The sequence below is a fragment of the Pinus tabuliformis genome, chromosome Q (genome assembly GCF_031772625.1).
Source record: "Pinus tabuliformis cultivar Carrire ecotype Pingquan chromosome Q, CPIR1, whole genome shotgun sequence".
NCBI classification, from domain to species: Eukaryota; Viridiplantae; Streptophyta; class Pinopsida; order Pinales; family Pinaceae; genus Pinus; species Pinus tabuliformis.
In genome coordinates, this window is record NC_142296.1 from 136,002,234 (window position 1) to 136,019,007 (window position 16,774).

Consider the following 16,774-nt stretch of genomic DNA (forward strand, 5'->3'; position numbering starts at 1 on the left):
GCTTTACAACTGCTTGCACCTGGTCCCGTTGCTTTTATTCACATGTATGGGGAACTGAACCGTGGTGGGTTGCCTGACATGCCATCGACTTCACAGCTAAACCATGAACCCATTGACTATTTATCGCTATTCTGGAAACATAACTCAACGAGAAACTGCAAATCAGATAAAAAGGTTATATTTTCAATTCAATTATAATTGTGTTGCAGAGTGCGGACTTGACAATGATTCAGACAGGGTCTGAAATTGTTGAGCGGGGAAAATTTTGGGGAAAAATTGACAAAATTGGTGAACAATATAAATGAATATCTTTTAATGTTGTTGAGCAATATAAACACATATCTTTATGTTGTTGAAAAATATAAATGCATATCTTTTAATGAAAAGCATTGTGATGTTCTTTTGAAGTTATCTGTCTCGTTTTGATGCTATTGATTGGTTTACATGCCTAGTAGACAACATCAACAGATTGGAAGAATGCGAAAAGGTTTTCCTTGAGCGATATGAAGAAAGAAAAGGCAGTAGGTTTCCATTCACTACTTTGAATGGGGCAAAAAGAAATGAGAATGAGACCGTGATAGAGTTCAATAAAAGTTTCGATCACATAGTTTAGAAGCTACATAAAGACATCAGACCTCCAGTTGCAACCATTTTTTATTTAATATTTATTACATATATGCATTCGACAGATAGTTTGGTTTTTGGCGAAGGGAGAAAGGTTTGAAGAATTTGGAGTCCCAAGAAATGGCAATAAATCTATAAAAGAACTTAGTAGCCTTAGAAAAGGGTTTCTGGATTGATTCATTAAGGTTATCAAGTTCTATAGTTAAAACAAAGCCCAAATTGATGAATTCTGTTGATCAAACCCTATATGCAATAATAAAATTGACAGTAGCTGTGGAGAAATTTCAAATGTATGTGTGAGGAATGCAAAATCAGGTGATCTAAATGGAAAGAGTACAACAAGGTCAATATTGGCTCAGGAGAAACTTTGGTTTTGATGGGAATATAGGTAGAAAAGAGTCAAGGCTTCTTGTGCCTATCCATGCCATTAATATGGTGGATGAGGAAGAAGAGACATGGTGCAAACACTATCAGGATTTCCATGTTGAAGCTATTTTCCCAAAATTCAGAAGATGGATTAAGGAAGGTATGTTTGAATCTCTTACTGAACCAAATGATTTGAATTTTGTTGATGAAATTGATTTTATTTGCACTTGGGAGGAAAATCATATGCTCTTTCTAAAGAAGATGGGTGAAATAAAGGAGAAAAGCATAAGTTTCGACAAGGTATGTGTGCTATTGGGTAAAACACCTTCTTACAAAGAAATGAAGGATATGGAATGGAGGACTTGTACATGAAAATATCAACACACCAATAAAGGAATCTTGTAGAATATTAGAGGAGAAATACAAGTTGCTTTAGGTAGTTGCATCAATGGAGATCCTTTCTTGATAAATACAACTACACAAAGGCCACCATTGGAATGGCCCCATGAAGGTATGGAAGGTGCTAATGTGTTGAATGTGGATTTGCCTAATGAGTTGTTGAAAGCCAAGATATTTGTGTGCTTGTTAGAAATAATAAAGATTCCATTACAAAAGGAAAAGTTGAGAATTTTTTTGGGTCTTGATGGGAGAAACGAAGATTGGCCCATGGTGTTCGAAGGCATAAGTCAAGGAGGAGGCAGTGGTAGTGACTTTCTAGATATCACTATGGTGATCAATGACATGCTATTGCATAATTGTATGTTGGATTCATGGGCATCAACCAATGCCATGTCTCTAAAGGTGATGAACCAATTAGGTCTATGAACCACACGTTTATATAGGAATGTATGTGCCATGGACTCAAGGGAGATCAAGGTGTATGGATCGTTCAAGGATCTCATGGTTAAATTGGTTGCTTATCTAGACTTTTCTCTTTGATGGATATAGTGGTTATTAATGTCACGGATGAATGGGGTATGTTATTGTCTAGAAAATGGGCAACCAACGTAGTCGGGAGTATTTAGATAGATTTATCTTATGGCACCATACCTACATGTGAAACACATATGTCAAACTATATAGAGAGTTGATGAGTTACCGTGTTGATGACTCGAAGGAGCTAATGAATGAGATTATATGGGTAGAGGATGATTTTGGAAACCATGCAATCATGGTTCAACCCATAGTTCTACCGCTGGAGGATACACTTGATGAACGCAATGGAGCTATATGGAAGATGTATTTTGACGGAGCCCAATCTAGGATAGGTGTAGGAGTAGAGATTACATTTTTTATTCAAGGTGAGATCACATATTTCTTTTACAAGTTAGAATTTGCTTGCACTAATAATATTGCAGAATATGAATCATTTTCATTGGTATTGGAGTTACTAAGAGAAATGGGTATAAAGATGTTGAAAGTGATTGAAGATTCTTATTTGGTAGTAACATAAGTGAGAACCCAATTTGCCACAAATAATGAGAGATGGAAGAAACACAGGCATGTAATATTGGGCACAATAGAGTTGTTTGATGCCATTTTATGTGATGCTCTCCCAATGGAATAATTTTTTTTGTCTAGTGCATTCATTGTTATAGTAATGACTCTTTTGTTTGGAACAAGGTATTCCATATAGGACGAACACCTTAAGTAACTATTCACACAAGTAGATCAAAGATCATAACACCATTATTTTTACATGGTTAAAACGCTCCAAGAGGGAAATAGCCCACCACCCCAACCAACAAGGCCACTTGATGTAATTATATTAATGAAAAAAAGTTGTACATAAGAGAGTTTCTCACAAGTGATCATTGGCAAATGACCCTCTATGCTCTTTAAATAGAGATCATGGATCAATAGGGTGTTTCAAGGAACAATAACCGTCAATATTGAAGAGAGTATGAGCCGTTGGATAACTCTATGTCTAGAATATATTGTGACCATTGGGTTACAATGCAACTAATGCACACTAAAGAAACATAGTTTTACCTAAAGACATATTAGATCAAGTTGATATTAACTAACTTCTAAGTATCTAAATGTGATAATATTCCCCCATAAGAACAACTTGGGATAGGATTGAAGGATTTACAAAGGTGAGACAATAGGAGAAGGAAAGAGCTATTAAAGCTTATCTCCTCTTAATGACAATTTCCTAAACTCCTAACATAAATCGAAATTTGGAAAAATTTTCTTCTATAAGAGACTTTGTGAAAATGTCAACAACTTCATGTTCTATAGGGAAAAAGAGAGTTCAAGAACATGATCATGAATGAGCTTTTTGTAGAAGTGCATTTGTAGCTCAATGTGTTTGTTGCACTAATCTTGAACTGGATCTTTGGTGAGCTTGATGGTACTCTATTTGTGTACTAGGGAGTGGTTGAATGTTACTACCGAAAACAAAACTCCAAAAGGATTTGTCGAAGCCACAAGGCTTCTTGACTTGCATTAATTGCTACTTGGTACTTTGCTTCTGCTAAAGAAAGAGCAATAACTTATTACTTCTTACAAGCCCAAGTGACAGGTCTTGAACCAAGACTAAAAACATAACTTGTAGTGGACTTTCGATCATCGGGGTTGCCAACCCAATTTGAAATAGTAAAACCAACCAACAAAGGAGTTCCCTATGAAATGTAACTTATCGTAAACTGGAGCATACCTTGGATATCTTGAAGTATCCTTTTTGTTGCTTTCCAATGACTTTCATGGGGTGTTTGTATCTACCAGGAAATGAGACCAACAACAAAGGAAATATCAAGATGAGTATGAGTCAAATATAATAGGTTACCAACTTATTGACAGTACAAAGTGGTATCAACTTTGGATATAGTGCAGGTGGTAGCAAGTTTGACTCCAGACTGGGAGGGAGAAGGGGTTGGTTTACAATCATCTATGTGAAAGTGATGAAGAAGATCACATGCATAATTAGATCGTGAAAGACAAATTCTTTCCTTGGTTTGCAATATTCAGAGGCCAAGGAAATAATGCAAATAGCCTTGAGGCTCCACTATCAATCAATCAATGATCCAAAGTATCTGGAGGAGAGGCAGTAGATAGAGCGGAAATAAGATAAAACCTCTTTTGTTTTTCTACAACATTACTTTCCTCATACTTGGAATTTCTCGTCCTTTTGGGAGGTCGATCATTTCTATATCGAGCAGCGGGAGCATTTCTCTTTCCTTTATTGTTGAACCTGTTGTTTCTTTGATTGCCATTGCCTTTGTAATTGTTGTTGTTGTTGTCGTCGTCTCTTGGAGAATCCTTCTTGTGAGTACACTCTCTAGCATAGTGGCCAAACCTGTTACAATTGTAACACCTTCCTTTCCTTCTTTGAATCCCTGCTTTAACCCTTGACCCTGTCTCCTTGGACCAACATTATTTGTTAGCCTCACTCTCATATGTTAACACGATTCTAAGTCCAAATAATTAAATTAATTAAAATCATGAAAGTTAGGATTTAATCCTACCTTTCTAGATTGAGTTTGTTTCTCATGGTTAAGAGTCAGTTTAGGCTTAGTTGGTTGAGAGATTCTCTCCAACTAGTTAGGCTCCTAGATTAGTGTATTGTTGAGATATTTTCTCAACCATAGTGTCCAAGATAGACGTATTATCTTGAGACGAACTTCCTCATGTATTTATTTGTACTATTATCATTATTTGCATATTGGATTACATTGTGAGTGTGAGGAATATAATACAATGAGGGTGAGGCCTTTTCCGCCATTTCTATGTTTTTGATATTTTTTATGTGTGTTAATTTTATTTATTATTTTACATGTGGTATTAGAGCAAGGTTCTTTGGGCTTGGTAGCACCTGACGAGAGTGGAGTTGAACGTAGCACTTGCTTTCTCGTATGACTTTCCATAAGTGATCTCCCAGAGTCTTGCAATCTCATGGTGATCTTCCTTGAACATATTATTCGGTCGTCATGCTATTTCGGCTCCCCCAAATACTCAGTCTATCCACTCCACATCTCTTGCGTACGCCACTGGAGAGTTCTGATGGGATGTCCACATTAGAAGGATATCAAAGGTCGGGACGCAAGCTTTGAAGATTTCATTGTACTTGTTTACCAAATGTAAAAAGCATTTGTACTGCTCTTTAGCTGCTACTAGGAAAACATTTTCCCACATAAATGGATGAAAAAAACTGTTGTTGGTACAAAGAGCTTTGAGTGGATATAGCAGCAACAAGGTCAAATTCATTATTTTTGCTTCATTTTCTGAACGTATAGTGACAGGATGCACCACGCCGTTGTCCAAACCTTGTCATGGTTTAACCCATAGATTGAAAGGCTCTGAATAAAATCTTTCACTCCATAGTTTCCTGCATCTATACAACGCATCAAACTCGCTTTTATACTCAAGAAGCAGAGGCTTGTCGATTATTCTGGCAAACCGAGAAACAAATAACGACGGTATGCTTCCGGATTCAAACAATGACAATGGCATACCCATTGAATGTCCAAGGGAGATAGCAGAGTCGGCGACTGCCCTAATTTTATTGCCAGAGGCATCCAAAATTGTTTGTATTTTCTAATGGCTTGCAAGACCAGATGAACGGTTCTTTGACAATGAAGGCATTTTGGTTTGACTGCAACTTCAGTTTGCGTGTATTTCTGTTTGTCTTCTACTTTCTCAGAAGTAGCCAATGTGATTTGTGCAAGACCAGAGGACCGTGACGAAGACTAGCTTCGATTTCATTCTCAGCACCAGTGCTACTAGCTAAAGCCCACTTCCGACGCGGACACGGAGGCAGATATCGATCAACAAAAAAAAATCATAGCTGAGCAACCGTCTAATTCTCAAGGCACCGCCCCACTGTGTTAGCAGAAGGTGATCCAAATCCGAATCCTATACCCGATCCATATTTCCAGAGTCACTAAAGTTTACAGATCTAAGAAGGTATTTTTTTGTTTTTTTTTTGAGAAATTTGTTGCAAAAAGGTGATCGGATTGGATCAGATCTGATTCTTTGTGGTTTGTATAACGAGTGATGAAAGGATCATGATACATTGAAGAGGCATGGAGCGCATTTCTCAGCTCCATAGTTGCATACTCCAACATTATAGCCTGCAACCAGTTTGCAACTAGGATTGAGCCCATAGCCATCACATTCCCCGCGTTAACAATCTCCCAGCTCCTCGATCAACAGAACATTGGGCTAACCTTGGACCATTGAAATTTGAAACTCAACGTTAAAATTTCAACTTTGCATATTTTCTAGTGTTTTCTTGCCACGGTGTTCACCAAATCCTAGATAAAGGATCTCTGCGTGGAAGTGACCAACATTTGAGGGCGCAAGTGTAAAAATACCTGCGCAGAACCTGCTGCGTGACAACACGATGAACACCAATTGGAGGGGAGCAATATATGCATGTCGTTGTTGCCATGGAATTCTCTCTGGATTTGCTGCGCGAAGCCAAAAGTGGAGAAGAACATGTGAATGATTATATACTGTTGCATGGAGAATTGTCCAGTATAGAGAATTGGCGGTGCGAACTCAATTCATTGGTCATTATTCTTTGCCCCAGATAGGATTTTTCAAGGCTCAGAAAACAAATGGCGTGATGAAATAAATGGAAGCTAGATCGACGCAGAATATGTCCTCTGATTTTTAGAAGACCACAATGTTGAGTATGTTAAAGTGCTTAAAAGGAGAAAGTGCACTCTATAGGTGGACATTTGTGCACTCAAACAGGTAATTTTCAGAATTCCAATTTCTCCTACAGATTTTAATATGTTTGAGTTTTTAAGTGGGCATAAGTTAGTTAAAGTATGGAGCTTTTGGAGAGATAAGGCTATGAAAGATTTTTTTAAAGATTTGCAATCATGATAAAGTTAATGGAGTAATAAGGGCATGCTTTTTGTGGAGTGATAAGGTAAATTTATTTTTGTATTTGGAGTGATAAGTGAAAGTCATTATTGTAATTCAAAGTAATATTTTACTTTGAGAGCGATTGAGTTAGTGCAGGTAGTTTTTGAAGACAATTTGCTTCCAAAGTTTGCAAGTGTGACATTCTCATTGAGAAGTTTCCACGACAAAGTTGTGACATTGAAGAATGATGTACTCCAGTAATTAATAAAATCATAATTTTTTGTGGTGCTTGTGTCCTAGATCCGCCCGAAATTGAATAAGGGGATCTTAGGTACACTGTGTGTAATGAATGCGTGTGCATGACTTGTGTTCAGATTATCAAAATGCTCTTTTTGTATTATGCTTAAACAACTACATGCACATAAGCAAGTATAAGAACGCTTAATCAAGCTCCTGTAATCAAAGCTTAAGTACACAAACACAAAGCGTCACATCATCAACTTGATAAGATGATCTTTCAAGCAAGCACATTTCACATAATGTAATCAAAGCAATCAAGTTAAGGATGCTACAAAATCAAGCATTTCAAGCCAAGACGACATCAACATCATCAACACTTTTTGTTATCACTTGCAGATAAACATTTTTTAACTGAATTGTACGGGCGCATTCTCGGTTGTAATCGACACCCTAATTTGCATTGTTAAGGTGAATACATTAAGTCAAGTAAGTCTTCCACTGAGTCATCAAGATTGAACTTGTCATTTGTCTCTTGGGTGCATTTTCGACAGTGTTCGACATCCTTCTTTTTTTAAAAATCAACACATTTAGTGAGTACATTCAAGAAAGCACAAAGTTTCAGTAATCAATCAAGTAAGTTCAAGCAAGCCATTTAGCAAGCAATCATCATCAAACGAGTGTGAATTCTAGTATTCTATTCTTCAAGTGAGCATCAAATCAAGCTAGTGTTTAACGCAAGTGCAATAAGCAATAAATCAAGGGAGCGTGTCATTCAAACAACAAAGCAAGTGAGCATGTCATTCAAACAACCAAGCAAGCGAGCGTGTCAAAATCAAGTGCGAAAGTTCAAAGCACGACATCTACAACAAACGAGCCAGTGTGAAGTTGATTGAAGCATTCACAAAGTGTCAGTGAAGCATTCAAGCAAAGCGATCGTCATCAAGCGAGCGTGAAATCAAGAGTTCAAGCAACCAAGTTATAAAACTCTAGCAAGTGTTTAAAGCATCAGCAATAAGCAACAGTACAAGCGAGCCTGAATTCAAAGTGAGCAAGCTAACATGGTGACACACATTCAACTGTCCCAAATTCTTAACAATTTGATTTTATCATCAGCTGGCGACATGGTGAACATCAACAAAACAACTCTTGCTGATATTCAAGTGCATCTTCAACATGCACATGAAATGATTGAGTTCCTTGAATTGGAGTCACAACTACAAAGAAATGAGTTGCAATATAAGAGTGATGCTTCCAAGTCTTTCAACCACACAGATGAATATAAATTTGTTGATTCCAAGTCATTGATCCAAACAACTTCAAGTGTAAAAGTTGTCCATGATCAACTTGAACTTGCTTCTTCCAAACCAATCATCAAGTCGTGGGAAGAACTCCAAAGTAACAAAAATCGACGAGGATTAGGATATGACAAAGATGAAAACAACTTGCATATCCCCGATTATTCTAAGCCGATCAAGTTCATCAGTGCAGGATTTCTTGATCAAATAACATCAACAAGCGATGAGAAAGTTGAAGACAAACCCACATGCAAACATTGTCAAAGAAAAGGTCACATGTAAGATCAATGTTTTGATCTCCATCCTTGTCATCATTGTGGCAAGAAGAATCATTCATCAGAGAATTGCTGCAAACAAGACCAACCTGCCAGATTAAAGATCAATTATGCATGGATTGATCCTTGGGAATGGTCGTCAACAGTAAAACGATTGTATAAGTTTTACAACAGAATTCAATCTCACCTATTGCAGCCAACAGTCAAATGAAGATGGTACTCTCATGCACCTAAAAGTGGGAGTACAATAGTGAAACTCTCCTACACATGAAGGGGGGAGTTCAGCGTTCAGAAATCAAGTGTAGATGATTGTCTCTCCTTTCAGTTGACAAAGGGGGGAAATGATAATGGAATTAAGGGTGGTTGTCAGACTGAAAGTCTCGACAACATCATCAAAAGCAGCCAGTGGGCATCTTCAAATCAGCCAGTGGGCATCATCAACAAATCAACTAGTGGGCATCATCAACAAATCAGCCAGTGGACATCGTCAAATTAGCCAGTGGGCATCATCAACATTTTGTCAGTGGACAAAGGATGTTGATTGAAAGCAAAGGACAGATGGATCCTTTTGCAGCTTGGCACATGATGGAGTTGTCAAGCAAAATTTCAGAGATGACTCAGACTTGCAGCTGACTCATGTTCTCTTCGGATTAGAGTTTTTTCAGCATCCAGCTTTGGCAGTTTTTCAGGCAGTGTTTTTTGAGGATCAACACTTCCAGCATGAGGACTTGAGATGGTACCAGGTTCTTATTTTGGACTTATCATTGAGGGGGAGAATGTTAGCCTCACTCTCATATGTTAACACAATTCTAAGTCCAAATAATTAAATTAATTAAAATCATGAAAGTTAGGATTTAATCCTACCTTTCTAGATTGAGTTTGTTCCTCATTGTTAGGAGTTAGTTTTTTAGGCTTGGTTGAGAGATTCTCTCCAACTAGTTAGGATCCTAGATTAGTGTGTTGTTGAGATATTTTCTCAACCATAGTGTCCAAGATAGACGTACTATCTTGAGACAAACTTCCTCATGTATTTATTTGTACTATTATCATTATTTGCATATTGGATTACATTGTGAGTGTGAGGAATATAATACAGTGAGGGTGAGGCCTTTTCCGCCATTTTTGGTATTTTTTATGTGTATTAATTTTATTTATTATTCTACATTATTTTTATTCTTTGCGTGAGCAGAGAAAGCAATAGGCTCATTTCCATTTGAGGGCTCGTCTCTCGCCATCATTCTTGTCTCCTCTTGACTGCATCTAGCCAATAATTAATCAAAACTAGGAATCTTGTCATTGTTGAGAATGGTGGTGTTAAGCACATCCCATGCTCTTGAAAGACATCCAAGTGCAATGAGAGTGAGCTCCTTGTCAGCAATAACTTCCCCAATAGATAGTAGGTCATTCTTGATTTGTGTTATTCTCATAAAGTAGGATTGGATAGACTCCCCTTTATCTATCTTGATGTCCTTCAACTTGTTCTTGAGAAAGAGGATTTGATTTCCATTGCTTGCTTTGAACATTCCAACCAACTTATCATACATCTCTTTAGATGTTCCCAAATCAGAAATATAGGCAACCAAATGCTTTTGAATAGAGTCTATGATAATTCTTTTAGCTTTGACCTCACCTTTCTTGTATTTCGTCTTTACAACAGTAGGTGCATTTGAAGGAGGCTCCCCCACTTTTCCTTGCACATAGTCCAATAATATATGCTCCTCCAAAGTCAGGTCCAAAGTCATCTTCCATGCATGATAGTTAGATTTGTTATTGAACTTGTCCTCAGCCTTGAAGTAAGATGAAGAAGCCATTGAAACTTGTCCAATAAATCTTTCTTGGTGATTGCTTTTCTCTCTCTTGATTGGGCTTTGTCTTCACCTGGGCTCTGATACCATGTTAAATTTAGGTAACAATGGTATGATCTATGCTTAGCACAATTACTTCAATGTTCCTTTAGCAACCCAATGACAATTTCCAATTTAGTTTTCCAATAGCAATCACATTAACGATAAATCACATTAACAGTAACTGTAGATAGAACATAAAATTAAATGTAGAAGACAAGCCAAGACAAGAGGACACTAGATTTGGCGGATGCTAGGGAAAAACCCCAATGTTGGGAAAACCCTTTGAACAATTCTTCTTATTATTATAACAAATGTTCAACAAAGAGAGAGAGTACAAAAAGTCAAAGTTGACTTGCCAAACCAAAGTCAAAACAACCCTGTCAAATCTACTGTCAAATTCAGCCCTAACCAGAAAGTCAAATATGGTCAACACAACAACAAAACTTCCCCTTTGAAGCTCAGTCAAAGGCAGTCAAACTTGGCCTCGAACAGTGGTCAAAGTCAACCCAAAACAGTCATAAAATCTGTGGTCAAACTTGTTCAACCTGAAGTCAACCTTGCAATCAAACATGCCTGTAGTCAACACATGTCAAATAGCCCATAAAATCTCGGTTTCTGTGCCAATCAACGCGGCCTAGTCAAACAGAGTCAAACCCTCCAAAATCACAGTCAAACGTGGTCAAATAGTCCTTGGTCAAACTTCAGTCAACTCTTGAAATTTTCAGCCCTGTACTTCAGTTTGAAATTCATCCTCCTTGCCACACGTGTGAGAGAAGGAGAATGCCCAATAACTGTACGAACCAATGAGAGAAGGAGAGAGAAGAATGAGTGAGTGATGATGATGCTAAATGAGGTGTGAGGTCACTTGTATTTGTACAAGTCGTTGAGGGTGAGGTGATATGTCTTTTGGGCTTCATGAGCCTACATGATGGTGTGGTCGATCTGAACAATTTACACGTGTGGGCATAAATTCAAAAATACATTTCTGCTTGTCCAAATTTGATGATCTTTAGATCAATTTTGGTCCTCTCGAAAATAGGAATTCAATGCAATCATCTCCATCAAATGGGCTATCCAAAGTGGAATTTGGCCCTAGTTGCTAATTTTAACATTTAGCAACTAACCGGGCCTTATGTCTTTCAATAATTTTATCTAATGTGTGCTTAGTTTTATACACACATTTAGATTCGACAAGTTTTCTTCCTTTTGAAAGAGGTACAAGTTCCCAAGTATCATTCACCATTAAGGAATGCTATTCTTCATTCATTATTGTTTCTCAATCTAGATGGATTGGAGCTTCTACAAATGTTTCTAGATCATGAGTCTTTGAAACTTGAGCCAAAAGAGATGAGGTTAGCTGGAACCATGAATGTGTACGTTGTTGACTTGTAGGATCATCGATAAGATCACTAGTTGCTTCTGGTGTAGAACAAATCCATTTGGGAAGCTATGATGTTGGTGCAAGTTCATGGTCAATGGAATTTGGAGGAAGGTGAGCATCTAGAGGTGGATTTTCGTCCTCACTATCATTGGTTGAAGAATAAACCAGAATAGGAACAAGAGGTAGCACAAAGGTGGCACAAGCATCGAAGGGCTTGTAGGTCGAAGATGGCACAACCGTCAAATTAGGCTCACAGGCCAAGAGATTTTCATCAAATTTAAAATATATTCTAATAATTATTTCTTTGAATTGAGGTTGAAGAAGTCTATAACCTTTTACATCTTCAGAATATTGAATGAAAATACACTTCACTTTAAGCTGTAAGGGCCTTCTTTTCTTATCAGGAATGTGAGCCCATGTTACACTACCAAATGCATGGAAGTGGCTTACATTTGGCTTAAGTTTAGTCCATGCTTATTATGGTATTATATTTTTAAAGCTTTTGTGGGAGTGCGATTTACTATGTAATCTTCACAATAGGTTGCTTTCGCCCAATAATGAAGACTTAATCCCTTAGACTGGATTATACAATTGTCCATTTCCTTTAAAGTGCAATTCTTTCTCTCAGCAAAACCATTTGGGTGTGGTGTATATGGAACAATATGTTGCGTTTGAATGCCTTGTGCAATGTAGCAAGTTGTGAATTTGTTATTAACATATTCACCTCCATTATTTATTCTTAACCTTTGTAATTGATGTCCATTTTATTTTTCTACAAGGGCCTTGCAAGCCAAAAACATGTCCAAAACTCCACTCTTAAGTTTTAAGAAGTAAACCCTAGTGCGTTTGGAGAAGTTTACAATGAAATTTAAGAAGTACTTGTACCCAGAGAAAGAAGGAGAAGAAAGCAAACCACACAAATCACAATGAACAAGCTGCAAAGGGGTTGAGGCTTGTCGAGTGGAGCATTTGTTAAAATTGTTCTGATTATGTTTGCTGAGAATATAGTGGGCACAAATAGAATCTCTGCAATATATGGGAGGAAGATCGATCACCATATTTTGATTACATAGTTGTTGCAATGAGCAATAGTTTATATGACCAAAACACTCATGCCAAAATTTGATCAAGTCCTAGTTGTGAGCAATTAAAACTGATGGAAGAGATGATGATCCAAAGTTGTCAAATTTGTACAACTTGGTAAATATCATCAACAATTCCAGTGGCAAGGACATGTTGAGGATATTTTAAATCCTTAATTACAACTCAATGAGGTGAAAACTCTACTGTTTAACCTTCACCTAAATGAGTGATTTGATATCTTGATAGAAGGTTGTAGGAAAGACTTGGAACACATAGCACATTGAAATGACCATTATCTACTTGAACTATTCTAGATTCTACAACACTAAGAGATCTATCATCACTAACAAATATTTGTTTGGTGTTACAATCATTAAGAGCAGACAAAATGGCTTTATCTTTAACCATATGATAAGATGTTCTAGAATCAATAAGCAACTCATCATAAGAAGACGTAGATGTTGCAATGAAGGAGAAACCAGAAGCAAAAAGTGCATGTCCATGAGAAGAAGTGATAGAAGAAGAAGAATCAAGATTGATGTTGTGCCTATTCTTTGCTACTTCCAAGGCCTCCATCTTTTTAAAACATTTACACTTTGGATAACCATCTTTGCTAATTCTAAGGCCTCCATCTTCTTAAAACATTTACACTTTGGATAACCATCTTTGCTACAAAAGTAATGTTCGTCATCTTCTTACTCTTTGATTTTGGTCCCTTGTCACCACTGGGAGTAGAAGCTAGTTGAGAGGGCTTGGGACCCTCACCTTTGCTTCTTGTTGCAAGGATATTGCTTCTTCGGATGCTTCATTTTATTTTTTTGTTGGGCCACTATTAGATGTACCTATAGCGTTGATCACTTCAAGATGAAAGAGCTTATCTCGCAATCACAGAATCACAAAACGATTCAAGAGTGGAATCTTGATATGTAGCCCCTAGAGCTTCTTTAGTGGTATAAAAGGTATAAACAAAAACAAGTTGTGTAGTATCATGCTTAGCAAGAATACTATATATGCATTTGTTATCCTCCATATCTATTTTACAATCTTGATGTAAAGTGTTTAGAACTTAAATAATCTTCAATTTAAGGGTAATCATTAGGACTTAGATTCGTCATGTGATTTTCAAGATGACAGGCTCTAATATATTCTATTGGCCAAATACTTTATTCAACTTATTCCAAGCTTCATCATTCTTATTATTCCATGTGCCTTTCTTGTCGACATCAATGGGTTTTTTTCATTCCCCAAGGTAATTCAGTACAATCCTCTACTTCTTAGTGCATCTTCCATGTGGAGTTTTTGTTAAAATTTGGCAGCTCAGGGATGAATTTCTCCTAGAAGAAATCATATCTTTTAGTTCTGTTTGAACCACCTATATTAAAATTTCATTTTTAAACATTCTAATATGACTTTCCAAAAATAGTAAGTCACATCTCAATTTGGAAGTGACTTTCCAAAAAGAGAAAGTCATGTCTAAATGATCAAGGATGATCTCGACATATGGAATCCACTTTAAAATAAAATTAAGCATTAATATTTTATCATTACTAGTATTATTATTATTATGATACTATTATTTATAAAATAGTCTAAAGTCATTCACCTTTAATGAATTAATAAAAACGAATTCTCAATAGTCTCATGGAATAAGTCAATTAAATTGAGAATCTTACTTGGAAAATCAAACGTCTCTCTTGGAATAAAATTGCAACTCCACACTTAAGAGAATGTAACTCTCCCTCACTAATTCGATGTAAGGCAAAAGTGTAACTCCTCATTAAAGGCACTTGTAACTCCCTCATTCAATTTGATTTGTAACTCTCACAATATTCTCTCATGTCTAAATGTAACTCTCTCTCCCTAATTCGAATTGTAACCCTTCAAGACAAGTGTACTCTCTCTATTCTTGGGATGAGTTATACTTCTCCTCAAGTAACTCCTCCCTCATGGAATTCGATTCTCCTATTTTTGGCTCTCAAGGCATGAATTCATTTTGTAACACCTCTCCTTTCTCATCTATTTAAGCAAGAACAAGTGAGAGTTGAGTGTAGCATGTTCATTGTGAAGAAGGAGAGCAAGTGTTGAGTGTGTGCAACAAAAGTGTGAGAGCAAGTGATCTTCAAGGGAAGAGCTGGAACAAGTGTTCTTCAAGCAAAGAGAAAGAGCACTTCAGCTGCAAGTTGATCAAACATTGGTGACTTTATTCATTCTCATTCTCTCTCTCTCTCTCTATGTACTTTGCTGAACAATTGAAGAAATCTAATAGAAGAAGAATCATTTGGGTTTTCCCCTTTGAGGGGTTTTGCCTTGGTCATTGGACCTAAATCTATGTGTCTCATATTTGTGCTTGGTTGTTTTCATATGATCTTTATGTTTATGTTCTATCTACAATTGCCGATCTGAAAAGTTTTGAAGAAGAAATCTATATTCTAAGTAATTGTAACATCATAGAACATTCAGTTTTATGCAAAGTACAGTTAGTTTTCTGCAAAGAACATTTAGTTTTCTGCAAAGTACATTCAACATTTTTCAAAGTACATTCAGTTTTTTGCATAGATCTTTCAAGTTTCTGCAAAGAATTTTAAGTTTCTACATAGAACTTTCAAATTTTTAACAGTTTCCATGAGAAGTAATTGGTGTTGGTAAGTAAAAATTCACTTGGAGTAGCGATATTAAAATATGTAGATATTATGGATTCAAAAGATGAAATTGAATATTTGGATGGATAATTCTTGAAAAAATAGTCTTTTTAAGAAAAAACAACATTGAAAACAGACTTCAAATTTGAAAATTATGCTATTTCTAAAAAAATGCATAAAAGGTGACCAAAGCGTTGTGTGGCAAGTAGAAATTGACCCACGTGGAGAGATGCACAATGAGGTTGTTGAGTAAAAAAACATTCCCTTCCATATCTAACTTTGCTTAGAAGCTCACTTTTACAAATAAGCTACTTTTGAAGTGACCCACCCTTATAGAATAAGTGAGAATAACTTTTACAGTGGAGCTATTTTATAAATTAAAATTGCATGCAAAAAGTAACAACAAAAATTAATGCTATTTATAGTGATTCACTTATATAACTAAAATGAAATACATTTTACAGTAAAGTTATGAGATTACTCAAGGTTGCATCAACGTTTTCAAAATGTAACTTAAAAAAGAGAGACTTGAACTCAAGACCGCTTAATAAACAATGTAACTTCCAATCAAGTGAACTAATGCAAAATATATGTTTTATATTGAAAGAGGAGTGAGGCTTTTTTTTACTCTTTGCTTCATCGTGTGTAAAAATTTGAAGGTTGGATATTGGTCAAGTATCATTATTGATGTTTTTTCTTTTGTTAGGTCATGCTTGTCATTCCAACTCTTTGTCTTTTGTGAGGTCATGCTTGTCGTTACAACTCTTTGAAGGAATACATAAGTTGGCTACCTTACCTTTGTATTCTATGGTGGAAAAAACACCTTTTTAGTAGTGGGGTTCAATATTATTGGAGAGTTCCATCAACACTCTAGAAATGGTTTCAAATGGATCATCATGGCCACATATTATTTTACAAGATGGGCAAAGATGATACTCAAAAAGCGATAATTGATTTTTTGGAGGAAAGAATCATCACAAGGTTTTGTATCCCAACAACAATACTATAGACAATGCTTGGGCGCTCAATCTATTGAGCTAGAAAAGTTTTGTTTTGATTACGGCATTGTTTTGGCACAATTGTCAAATTATTATCTATAGGGAAATGGATTGGTTGAGCAACAAAAATGTGATGGGAATAATAAAAAAGACTATGGGGTATAATGAATGTGGAAAAAGTCGAAGTTGGGATTAAATCGACAAGG

General features: G+C 36.4%; 1 protein-coding gene across 6 annotated transcripts in view; it reads left to right on the forward strand.

Moving 5' to 3' along the window:
- LOC149218630 (MEF2BNB-like protein) overlaps positions 1–16,774 on the forward strand; it is a 319,606-nt gene that overhangs the window by 1,127 nt on the left and 301,705 nt on the right. The window lies entirely within an intron of this gene.